The sequence below is a fragment of the Budorcas taxicolor genome, chromosome 11 (genome assembly GCF_023091745.1).
Source record: "Budorcas taxicolor isolate Tak-1 chromosome 11, Takin1.1, whole genome shotgun sequence".
Classification (NCBI taxonomy): domain Eukaryota; kingdom Metazoa; phylum Chordata; class Mammalia; order Artiodactyla; family Bovidae; genus Budorcas; species Budorcas taxicolor.
In genome coordinates, this window is record NC_068920.1 from 114,796,116 (window position 1) to 114,808,672 (window position 12,557).

General features: G+C 41.8%; 1 protein-coding gene across 1 annotated transcript in view; it reads right to left on the reverse strand.

Moving 5' to 3' along the window:
- CTNNA2 (catenin alpha 2) overlaps positions 1-12,557 on the reverse strand; it is a 1,210,173-nt gene that overhangs the window by 650,539 nt on the left and 547,077 nt on the right. The gene's annotated exons all lie outside the window — the stretch shown is intronic.

The window sequence follows — 12,557 nt, forward strand, 5'->3', positions numbered from 1 at the left end:
CAAACCCAAGTCTCTTACGTCTCTTGCATTGGCAAGCAGGCTTTTTACTACTAGCACTGCCTAAACTTACTGTGACATAGCATAGATATGTATCAGTACAAGCCCCTGTGCCCCTGTTGTTTGAAGTAAAAGGCTTTCGCTCTAGTCTCCCAGGCCTCCCCTGAGTCTCAAAGGATAACTTAAGAGTTAACGATTAGACAAAGAATAGCTGTTGGGCTGGGGAACTGGTAACAATTTAGACCATAACTCTGTCGCACAGTAGAATCACTGAACTCACAGTTCCCTGAAAGAAGAAAAGACTGACACACGTCCTAGTTTGCTTTCACAGGAAGCAGACACCCACCAGATGAAAACTGCTGACTCGAAGAACGTAGACCCTAGACTGGTTGAAACCAGGAGGCTGATGATGCTTGAAACTTCACCTTAATGCCAACCAATCCGAGAAATGTGCATGAGCTGAGCACGCACCTGGCAAACCCCTCCCTTACACTGCCCTTAAAACCCCTTCTCTGAAAGCCATCGGGGAGTTTGGGTGTTTTGAACACGAGGCCCCCAGTTTCCCTTGCTTGGTGCCCTGCAGTAAATGCTGCACTTCCCTTCACTATAACCTAGTGTCTGTAGATTGACTTTAATGAGTGCGGGTAAGTGCACCCAAGTTTGGTTTGGTAACAGAGGTGGGGGCTGCTATCCTTCAGCTTGGTGTTTCTAGCACATAACAGAGTCTCTGACTCAGAGTTAGTGTTTACGTGATCTCTAGGGGAAGTTTTCTGTACATGGAACAGCCACATCTGTGTAAACACTGTTGGAGGGGATGGGGGGAGAGTTCCCCTTCACTTAAAATACTGCACCAACCTTCCTCTATCTTTTTTAATTGTGCTTCCAATTCTGCCGTAACTTGTAGCCAGTTTCCTTCCCTTCAGAATTATGTCAGTTGTGGGTAGAGACTGCCTTTTATATGTCCAGGTATCTCCACATGACCTTTGTATAGAGAACAAGGGGGTGGGGATTGCAGTGAGAATTAAGGAGTAGGGGCTGAGAGAGGTGTTGGTCATCCATCAAGCTATCTAGCTAACTCACCAGCTCCTCACAGAGGCTGGGACACAAAACAGACACTCAGTAAATACTCATCAATGAGAGAGTCTGTACACTTTCTATTGTAAATACTCTTTTGAGGCCAACACAGAATCTTGGCTTCACTGCATCAATGGGGGAAATCATCCATGGCAGCACTGCTTTCAGAGGTGAAATCAAATAGGACTCACATTTCATAAAAAACCTAAAAGAAAACCATGTCATCTCCCTAGCCTTTTTAGTTTGTTTGTTTGTTTGTTTTTCAGAAAAGATGAAAGGGAAAGGAGGTTGAGACAGGACATGCTTCAGGAAGCCCTGGAGAGAAGGGGTAAGCACCAAGCACCTTTGGCCAAACTAAACACACACTACAAACACAAACTAAGCAACACAGAAAGGCAACAGCATGTGGAGCTGGAAGACATTTGTTACACATATGAAGAGCGAAGAGGCCATTCCTGCCATGTGCACTAGGATACTTCAATAATTCCCTAACTGGTCTCTCTTCTCAAATTCTGGATCCCACTCAGTCAATGCAGCACAGTGAGACGAGCACGACTGTCCTACACCGTAGTGAACGCACGCCACTCTTCTGCTTAAAGGGCTTCATTTACTCCAAACAGAAAATAGGCAACTCCCTGAAGGCCTCCCTGACGTGGTCCATGACCCATGCCTGCTTTTCTGCTCCTCACTGGTCACTATTCACACATCTACAATCTTCACTTCAGACCTAAGAACCACCCTTGCCGTGGCTCTGCATATGGTACTCCCTCTGCCTAAAGAATCCATACCCTCTTCTCTTTCCAGGCCTTAGATCAAATACCACCTCATCCCAGGGACTATCACTGATCCTCCCAGCTAAACTCTTCCATGGCAACTATTTTCACATTTGTCTAATTGTTAAAACTGCAAATGGGTTGTGGCTACAAAGTTACCTTTAATCTCTGTGGGCTACATACTCAGCACTTGTGGTAGCCTGCGGTCAGTGCTTAATGAAGGTCGAATAAATAATTGATTGAGCAAATGAATAAATGTGCTTAGTAAACATTTAATGGACTTCCCTGGTGGTTAAGATGGTAAAGAATCTGCCTGCAATGCAGGAGACCTGGGTTGGATCCCTGGGTTGGAAAGATCCCCTGAAGGAGGGCATGACAACCCACTCGAGTATTCTTGCCTGGTAAAACCCACAAAGGAGCCTGGCAGACTACAGTCCATGGGCTCACAAAGAGTTGTACATGACTTATCAACTAAACAACAACAAAACATTTAATAGATTCATCAGCAGTGCAGTTATGTACCTGAATAAATTTGATGTGTGACAATTTAAATCTTTCTGTATCTTTTATTTTTAAAATCATCATTTTACATACAATAGATACATTTTTTACATACTATAAAATATAAAACATATACTATGCTAGAAAGTTATACAGTGTACCCATTTTAAGTGTATACTCAAAAAGTTCTGAAAAATGTGCATGCCTTTGTAACTATCATCACAACCAGAATATAGAACATTTACATCACCCCCAAAAGCTCCCTTGTGCCTCATCTCAGTCAGCGCTTCTTTCATTCCCAGCTGCCAGGCAATCACTATCTTACTTTCAGTAACTGTATGTTAGTTTGGATTTTTTTTTTTTTTTTACATTTTATATACATAAGATAATACAGTATGCATTCTTTTGAGGCTGGCTTGTTTAGATAAGCAAAATATTGAGATTCATCTGTTTAGCTGTATGACTCAGTATTTTTTTGGGTTTGAGTAATATTCCAACTGATGAATACAGCATAATTTGTTTACTCATTAACATTAGTTGATAAACATATGGGTTGTTTCCGGTTTGGAGCTATTATGAACAAAAGTGCCAAGAAAATTAGTGCATAAGTCTTTGTATAGATATACTTTTCATTCTATTTGAGTAGAATTCAAGAAATATCATACCTAGCTTGTATGGTAGATAAATGTTTAAAAGAGAACCTTCCAAACTCTTTTCTAAGGTGGTTGTACCATTTTACATTCCTTGTAGAAACATGTGAGAGTTACAGTTGTTCTATAGGTTAGCAGACATTTGATCTTTTCCAAAATATTCATAAGACATCTGGTCCAGGAAATATCTTGACATGCCAAATTGAAATTTGGTCCTATCCAAAATATCCATGAACATACTTGGTCCATGCCAAATGGTTTTGGACAGGACTAAATATCAAGGACCTTTTGGTGTGGATTGAATGTCTTATTGCTATAAATCTCTTATGGATGTTTTGGACAGGACCAAATGTCCTGCAAGGGCTCTAAATCTTCTCCAACACTTAGCATTATCAAGCTTTCTAAGAAAATTTCTCTGTTTCCTTGCTATGAATTCTGCAACCTAGAAGAGCTGCATACTTGCCTTAGGAAGAGGATGTTCAGTTGGTTGTAAGGCTCTTTCTTTCTTTCTTTCTTTTTTTTTTTTTTTTTTTAGCAGAATTCTGGGATAAATAGGATCCAACTCAGAAGTATTGAGAGAGAGGGACAAACAAAGTGGGATCTGGTAAACAAGTCTACAGATGCTATGATTAAGAAAAAAAAAATGTGAACTGGAATTCAGTTTGAAACTGAAAAGTCCATGGGTCAACTGAGGAGCAGGGAAACCCTGCTTTCCTGGGAGCCCATCTCCATTCCCTAGTCTTGAATAGGACTGTGCAAGAAAGAGGTCCTCAGTAATTACTTATGAATTTTCTTTTTAAGGATGGGAAGTATTTTGTGGCATTGAGACCATTTTAAATGAGGGCTTGATGATTTCTTATTAGGGACCCAAACACAATAAGGACACAGAGAAATGCTTGTATCTATTTCTTATTGTCTTTAAGTAAATGATAATTTAATGGAAAGCTAACTCTTTAACCAACCTAGTGCTCCTTTCCCCATGGGTCTCTGGCCATGCAATGTACAGAATTGATGATGTATATATACTGCATGATCAATGAAGCATATGGAGAGTGCTGGCCTAATATACAGGTGGTTTCAGCAGAAAATAATTTATACGTACTATGCAAAGAATTGACTCATTGGAAAAGACTTTAATGCTGGGAGGGATTGGGGGCAGGAGGAGATGGGGACGACAGAGGATGAGATGGCTGGACGGCATCACTGACTCGATGAACGCGAGTCTGAGTGAACTCCGGGGGTTGGTGATGGACAGGGGGGCCTGGCGTGCTGTGATTCATGGGGTCACAAAGAGTCGGACATGACTGAGTGACTGAACTGAACTGAACTGATTTTTATATTGGTTAATTTTTGAGAGCTATGTGCTATACTAGTCAAAGCTATGGTTCTTCCAGTAGTCATGTATGGATGTGAGAGTTGGACCATAAAGAAAGCTGAGTGCTGAAGAACTGATGCTTTTGAACTGTGGTGTTGGAAAAGCCTCTTGACAGTCCCTTGGACTGCAAGGAAATCTAACTAGTCCATTCTAAAGGCAATCAGTCCTGAATATCCACTGGAAGGACTGATGTTGACACTGAAACTGCAATACTTTGGCCACCTGATTCGAAGAACTAACTCATTGGAAAAGACCCTGATGCTAGGAAAGACTGAATGCAGGAAGAGACAGAGGATGAGATGGTTGGATGGCATCACTGACTCGATGGACATGAGTCTGAGCAAGCTCCGGGACTTGGTGATGGACAGGCGTGCTGGCCGTCATGGCATGCTGCAGTCCATGGGGCTGCAGAGTCAGACACAACTGAGCTACTGAGCTGACTGATGTGCTCTACTGTTCTGTTCTCAAGAAGGCAGAATGCCAGAGAATCGATGCCTTTAAACTGTGGTACTGGAGAAGACTCCCAGAAGTCCGTTGGAGATCAAACCAGTCAATCTTAATGGAAATCAACCCTGAATACTCTTTGGAAGGACTGATGCTGAAGCTGAAACTCCAGTATTCTGGTCATCTGGTACAACCAAATACTATCCAATACAAACAGTCAACTCATTGGTAAAGTCCCTGATGTTGGGAAAGATTGAGGGCAGAAGGAAAAGGCGATGTCAGAGGATGAGATGGCTGGATGGCATCACTGATGCAATGGACATGAACTCTGGCAAACTTTGGGAGATGGTGAGGGATCGAGAGGCCTGGCATGCTGCAGTCCATGGGATTGCAAAGAGTGGGACATGACTGAGAGACCAAACAACAATAACAGCACGTGCTATATACTTTGCTAAGCAAGTTATATGTGACACGTCCCTTAATCCTTACACAACTCTAGGAGGTAGATAGTCCTCATTTTGCAATAGAAGAAAATGAGATACAAGAGTAAAGTAAATTGCAAAAAAATAAAATAGGAAGTTCGGAAGTCCAAACAGAATGAGGTCCAATTGCCAGAACTCTTGCCTTTGACTACTGTGCTCTGAGTTGAGACTGAGAACATAGCAAAAGCCACCATGCTGCACCAACATACAACCAACCAACCCTGAATATTCATTGGAAGGACTGATGCTGAAGCTGAAGCTCCAATACTTTGGCCATCTGATGCGAAGAACTGACTCACTGGAAAAGATTTTGATGCTGGGAAAAATTTAAGGCAAAAGGAGAAGTGGGTGGCAGAGGATGAAATGGCTAGATAGTATCACTGACTCAATGGATATGAATTTGAGCAAACTCTGGGAGAGAGTCAAGGACAGAGGAACCTGTCATGCTGCAGCCCATGGAGTAACAAAGAGTTGGACACTGAAAACTTAGCAATTGAAAAACAACAACAAATTGCAAATAATGTGAACAACAAAGGATTGATATCCAAACTACACAAACAGCTCATACAACTCAATATAAAAAATAATTCCATTAAGATGGGTAGAAGACCTAAACAAACATTTTCCAAAGAAGACAAACAATGACTAACATGCACATCAGAAGATGTTCAGCATTGCCAACTTTTATTGAAATGCAAATCAAAACCACAATGAGGTGTCAACTCACACCAGTCAGAATGGCTATCATTAAGAAGTTTATAGATAACAAATGTTGGAGAGAATGTGGGGAAAAAGGGAACCTTCATAACACTGTTGGTGGGAATTGCAAATTAATGCAGCATCACTGTGGAAAGCAATATAAAGTTTTCTTAAAAAAAAAAAGAACTACTATATTACCCAGAAATTCCATTCCCCAATATATACCCAGAAATAGCAAACATACTAATATGAAAAGATACATGTACCTCAATGTTTATATCAGCACTATTCACAATAGCCAAGACATGAAAGCAACCCAAGCGCTAAAGATGGGATTAAGAAGATGTGATACACACAGACACAGACACACACACACACAATGCAAATACTACTATTTGCAGCAACATGGACAGACCAAGAGAATATTATGCTTAATGAAATGTCAGACACAGGCAAGTACTTTATGATATCACTTATATGTGAAATGTAAAAATAATAACAATTATAATATTAATACAAATTAATGTATATCCATAACATAGGCAGATTCATAGACCTAGGAAACAAACTTATGGTTACCAAAAGGAAGATAGAAGGGGGAGGGACAAATTAGGGATATAGAATTAGCAGATATATATTTTATATATAAAATAGATAAACAACAAGGATTTACTATATAACACAGCAAACTTACCTTGCAATGACCTACAATAAAACATAACCTACAATAACACTGAATCACTGTCCTATACACCTGAAATTAACACAATTTTGTAAAGCAACTATACTTCAATAAAAAATAAAATTTACAAAATGCTTTGGAAAAAAACCATAGAGATGTGTCTTGTAAATTGTCTGCCATAGACTAGTGGATAGACCTCAGTTTTGTTTCCTTTTTAGACATAAGCAGCATCTATTACATAAATGGTCATACAGTGAGAAGAATCCTGAGAATACTCAAGCCATAGATAAGATAAACCTACTATCACAAAGAACCTAAGCCAATGCTGCCTGCTGACCCAAACTCTCTCAGGCTGTTGCATCACTTTACCATACTAGGAAACTCTCTTCTGATTCCTCTTTCCCCAGGAATTCCCTCACTCCTCCTCTCCTGAGTTGCTGCCCCAGACACTTGCTGGGAGGGACTTCCGCAGGCAAACCCTTCCTCTAAGTGCCCAATACAGTGTGTGCTACTGCCACCTGGTGGTCATCTCTTTTTCTAGCCTCTATTTTCATCTCTTGGACCCTCCAGAGAGTCACCTTCAGTTCAGTTCAGTTCAGTTGCTCAGTCATGTCCGAAGACTCTTTGCAACCCCATGGACTGCAGCACGCCAGGCTTCCCTGTCCATCACCAACTCTTGGAGCTTACTCAAACTCATGTCCATAGAGTGGGTGATGCCATCCAACCGTCTCATCCACTGTCATCCCCTTTTCCTCCCGCCTTCAATCTTTCCCAACATCAGGGTCTTTTGCAGTGAGTCAGTTTTTCACATCAGATGGCCAAAGTATTGGAGCTTCAGCATCAGTCCTTCCAAAGGATATTCAGGACTGATTTCCATTAGGATGGACTGGTTGGATCTTCTTGCAGTCCAAGGGACTGTCAAGAGTCTTTTCCAACACCACAGTTCAAAAGCATCAGTACTTCAGAGCTCAGTTTTCTTTATAGTTCAACTATCACATCCATACATGACCACTGGAAAATCCATAGCTTTGATTAGATGTTCTCTGCTTTTTAATATGCTGTCTAGGTTGGTCATAGCTTTTCTTCCAAGAAGCAAGCATCTTTTAATTTCATGACTGCAATCACATCTGCAGTGATTTTGGAGGCCCCCAAAATAAGATCTCTCACTGTTTCAATTGTTTCCCCATCTATTTCCCATGAAGTGATGGGACCAGATGCCATGATCTTAGTTTTTTGAATGTTGAGTTTTAAGCCAACTTTTTCACTCTCCTCTTTCACTTTCATCAAAAGGCTGTTTAGTTGTCCTTCAATTTCTACCATAAGTGTGTATGATCTGCATAGCTGAGGTTACTAATATTTCTCCTGAGAATCTTGATTCCAGCTTGTGATTCATCCAGCCTGGCATTTCACATGACGTACTCTGCATAGAAGTTAAATAAGCAGGGTGACAATATATACAGCCTTGATGATACTCCTTTCCTGGTTTGGAACCAGTCTGCTGTTCCATGTCCATTTCTAACTATTGCTTCTTGACCTGCATACAGATTTCTCAGTGGGCAGGACAGGTGGTCTGGTATTCCCAGCTCTTTAACAATTTTCCACAGTTTGATGTGATCCACACAGTCAAAGGCTTTGGCATAGTCAATAAAGCAGAAGTAGATGTTTTTCTGGAACTCTCTTGCTTTTTCGATGATCTAACAGATGTTGGCAATTTGATTTCTGGTTCCTCTGCCTTTTCCAAATCCAGCTTGAACATCTGGAAGTTCATGGTTCACATATTGCTGAAGCCTGGATTGGAGAATTTTGAGATTATTTTGCTAGCGTGTGAGATGAATGCAATTGTGCGGTCATTTGAGCATTCTTTGGCATTGCCTTTCCTTGAGATATCAATGAAAACTGACCTTTTCCAGTCCTGTGGCCAATGCTGAGTTTTCCAAATTTGCTGGTATGACTGCAGCACTTTCAGAGCATCATCTTTTAGGATTTGAAATAGCTCAACTAGAATTCCATAGCCTCCACTAACTTTGTTTGCAGTGATGCTTCCTAAGGCCCTCTTGATTTCACATTCCAGGATATCTGGCCCTTGGTGAGTGATCACACTATCGCAGTTATCTGGGTCATTAAGATCTTTTTTGTATAGTTCTTCTGTGTATTCTTGCCACCTCTTCTTAATATCTTCCACTTCTGTTAGGTCCATACAATTTTTGTCCTTTATTTTGCCTATCTTTGCATGAAATGTTCCCTTTGTATCTCTAATTTTCTTGAAGAGATCTCTAGTCTTTCCCATTCTATTGTTTTCCTCTATTTCTTCATCACTGTAGGTATCCTATTCCCGTGAAATCCACAGAAGACAGGTTACAAACTCACAGCACCAACCCACACTTATCTAGATATTTTCAGTGCTTACTATTTCATTTGTACTTTAGTAGGAAGCCTCATAGTCATAAGTGAAAGTGAAAGTTGCTCAGTTGTGTCCAACTCTTTGCGTCCCCATGGACTCTATAGTCAACGGAATTCACTAGACCAGAATACTGGAGTGGGTAGCCTTTCCCTCCTCCAGGGGACCTTCCCAACCCAGAGATCGAACCCAGGTCTCCCACACTGCAGGCAGATTCTTTACGAGTTGAGCCACAAGGGAAGCTCCAGAATATTGGAGTGGGCAGCCTATCCTTTCTCCAGGGGATCTTCCCGACCCAGGAATTGAACTGGAGTCTACTGCATTGCAGGCGGATTCTTTACCAGCTGAAATATCAGGGAAGTTAAAGTCATAGTCATAAGTTCACTTTAACTGATTCAAACATGAAAATCAGTCTCTTTCCTTTATCTTCCATGCACTGATACACTCATATGTGACACGTGAAATAGACTTAAACAGAGGTTTGGTGCTGAGCTGGAGGATGTTTTGGAGTAGAAAATGGTAGCTCATTCCAGTATTCTTGCCTGGAAAATTCCTTGGAAAGAATACCTGGTGGGCTATATAGTGTATGGGGTCACAAAGAATTGGACACGACTGAGCGAGCGCTCATGCACGGAGGCTATTTTATAAAAATACCCAGTTGAACATCAAGCAATGAAGTTCCTGGTAGTTTTTTGCAGAGACCCCACCACCACCCCTGGTTGTTCACTGGCCCTTTACCCTTCCTATTTTCTCGTAGGTTCTCTGTACTTTCCTCTTTTCCCTTCACTCACCCACAATAACTCAGCGACCACAGGCCGTTTTAGTTGGATGTGGTCAGGGCAGCATTGCAGGCTTCCCTGTTGGCTCAGAAGGTAAAGAATCTGCCTGCAATGCAGGAGACCCAGGTTAGATCCCTGGGTCAGGAAGATCCCCTGAAGAAGGGAGTGGCTACCCACTCCAGTATTCTTGCCTAAAGAATCCCAAGGATAGAGGAGCCTGGGGGCTACAGTTCATGGAGTCTCAAAGAGTTGGACATGACTGAACGTCTTTCATTTCACTTCATTAGAATGGGAGAAAAGAGAAGGGTGAGTTCTTGACAGCATCACCTTAGTGCATGGCTTTGCCAGCTTTCAAAGAGGGAAATGGGCATCTTTTTTCTTGTTTACAATAAGAATTCTGGTTTTTGAAGAGATAGGAGATAGGAGAATGAGACACGCAATCTTAAAGCCAAACATTCTTGTCCAAGAGATAAAACACATTAAAAATATAAGCAATACAGAGCTGCAAGGTACCCAAGAAGGAACTTTTCAAAGCTTAGATTTGACAGAAATTATGAGGAAGCATCAGCATCCAGAGCTCCAGTGCCTAGGGAGAGAATCGGAGCAGAGCTGAGACTCCTGGAAGGGCATGATGTGGGGGAGGGCCAGGGGAAGAGGAGAGAGAGTAGGGTGACATTTTAGAGGAGCAATGTGGTTTCTGCAAAGCTACAGAGAGGAGAAACCTGGGGAATTTTGAGTAGCCCAGTTTAACTGGAAAAGACAGTGGGAGGAACGAAAAGTAGGCTAAGAGGCAGATGGAGATAGACTAGGAAACGTTTAAGACATCAGGTTCAAGTTTTGCCTAACTTCATTATTTGCATGGGCAAGTTTTCTCCAAATCCAAGAATCCTCTGTACCTTCTCTGGATCGGAGATCATTGCTGCCTTAGAGACCAAGTGCACAATCATTTCAAACAGCCACCCCCTACCACTGCCCAGGTTTCTATCACCAAGTAGTGCATACTAGCATTTTAGTAAAGAACCAACCCTCCTCTCACTCCCACTCTCCCTTCCCCCACTAAGTGCAAGGTAGGACCCAAGACAGATTTATTGAGTGAAAGGGCCTATAATGACTTAGCAGTCTGGGTGAGAGAAGTCTATTACCCTCTAACCATAACACTGAGTGGCTTTTATCTCAGGTCCACACACCATGGCAGGACCCCACAGTGGGCATGGAGCAGAGAACCCACTCCAGGGTTAATAACGCTTTGTAGTGGGCAAAGATGACAGACAAGGTCTTGATTGCAACATGTGAGATGGCAATTTTGAATGGGTAACCAAATCTATGTTGCAAAGTAAAAACTGAGAGAGGCTTTCAAAGGAAGGCATTCAACAGAGCCAGATTCTACAGTAAACAGCATAAGCTAGGGAGGTGGTGTGTTTGGGCAAGACTTTATTTGCCACCTCTTCTTCCTTTGCTAGAGTTCTTCCATCTCATGTGTTTGTCCTATAGTTTTTTCAAAGAAGAGAGGAGCCATTTCTCCTTTCTGTGGTATACTAACAACTGGAAGTAAGACAGAGTCAAATGGAAGTGGGACAGAGACAAACAGAAGTGGGATAGAGGGGTCTGGATTAGGATGAAATGACATAAGGCTTCTTTTATTTAAAAAAAAAGAAAAGAAAAAAACACATTTACTTTGTATTGGAGTATAGCCGATTAACAATATTATGACATTTCAGGTGAAGGGACTCACTCATACATATACATGTATCTATTCTCCCCCAAACTCCCCTCCCATCCAGGCATGTAAGGCTTCTTGTAGAAGGCTTAGAAGAGTGTAGTTGCTCAGTGGTGTCCTACTCTCTGCAACCTCATGGACTGTAGTCCACCAGGCTCCTCTGGAGTGTGGAATTCTCCAGGCAAGATACTTGCCTGGAGAGTGGGTTGTGGGTTGCCATTCCCTTCTCCAGGGGATCTTCCCGACTCAGGGACTGAACCTGGGTCTCCTGCATTGAGGGTAGATTCTTTACCATTTGAGCCATCACGGAAGACAGAAGGGTCTGGCATGGCTCTAAAGCTATCAGACTATAATCCTTGGAACCTGCACATGTTACCTTATTTGGCAAAGAAGTCTATGAAAATAGGATTAAGGTAAGCACTGTGACATAGTGAGCTTATTCTGGATTATCCAATTGGCTATAAATGCTACCACATGCATCGCTATGAGGAAGATAGAGGGAAATTGACATATAGTAAGGGACAGAGAAGAGAAGGGAGTGTGACCGTGGGGACAGAGATGGGAATGGTATGGTCAATACCAGCAACCCCCAGAGCTGGAGAAAACAAGGAATGGATGGACTTTCCCCTAGAGCATTCGGTCAGAGTGCAAGTCCACCCATACCTTAACGTCAGCATCATCAAACTGATTCTGTACTTCTGAACTTCAGAACTGAGAAAGATTACATTTCTATTCTTTTAAGAAGCCAAGGGAATGGTAATTTGTCAAGACACAAAGGAAACTAATTCAGTTTTCAACTGCAATCCCCCTATATAGGCTATTTTTGGAATCCATTCAGGCAGTATCTCTGCCTGGGCATCATCCCACTGTTTGCAGCATAGACTTAAAAGCAAAATTACCTTGTTAGGAAGACTAGAGTGCCCATCTCAATTTCACTGCAAAATCAATTACAGCAAATTAGAATCAGCTCACCCAACACCCTAAAG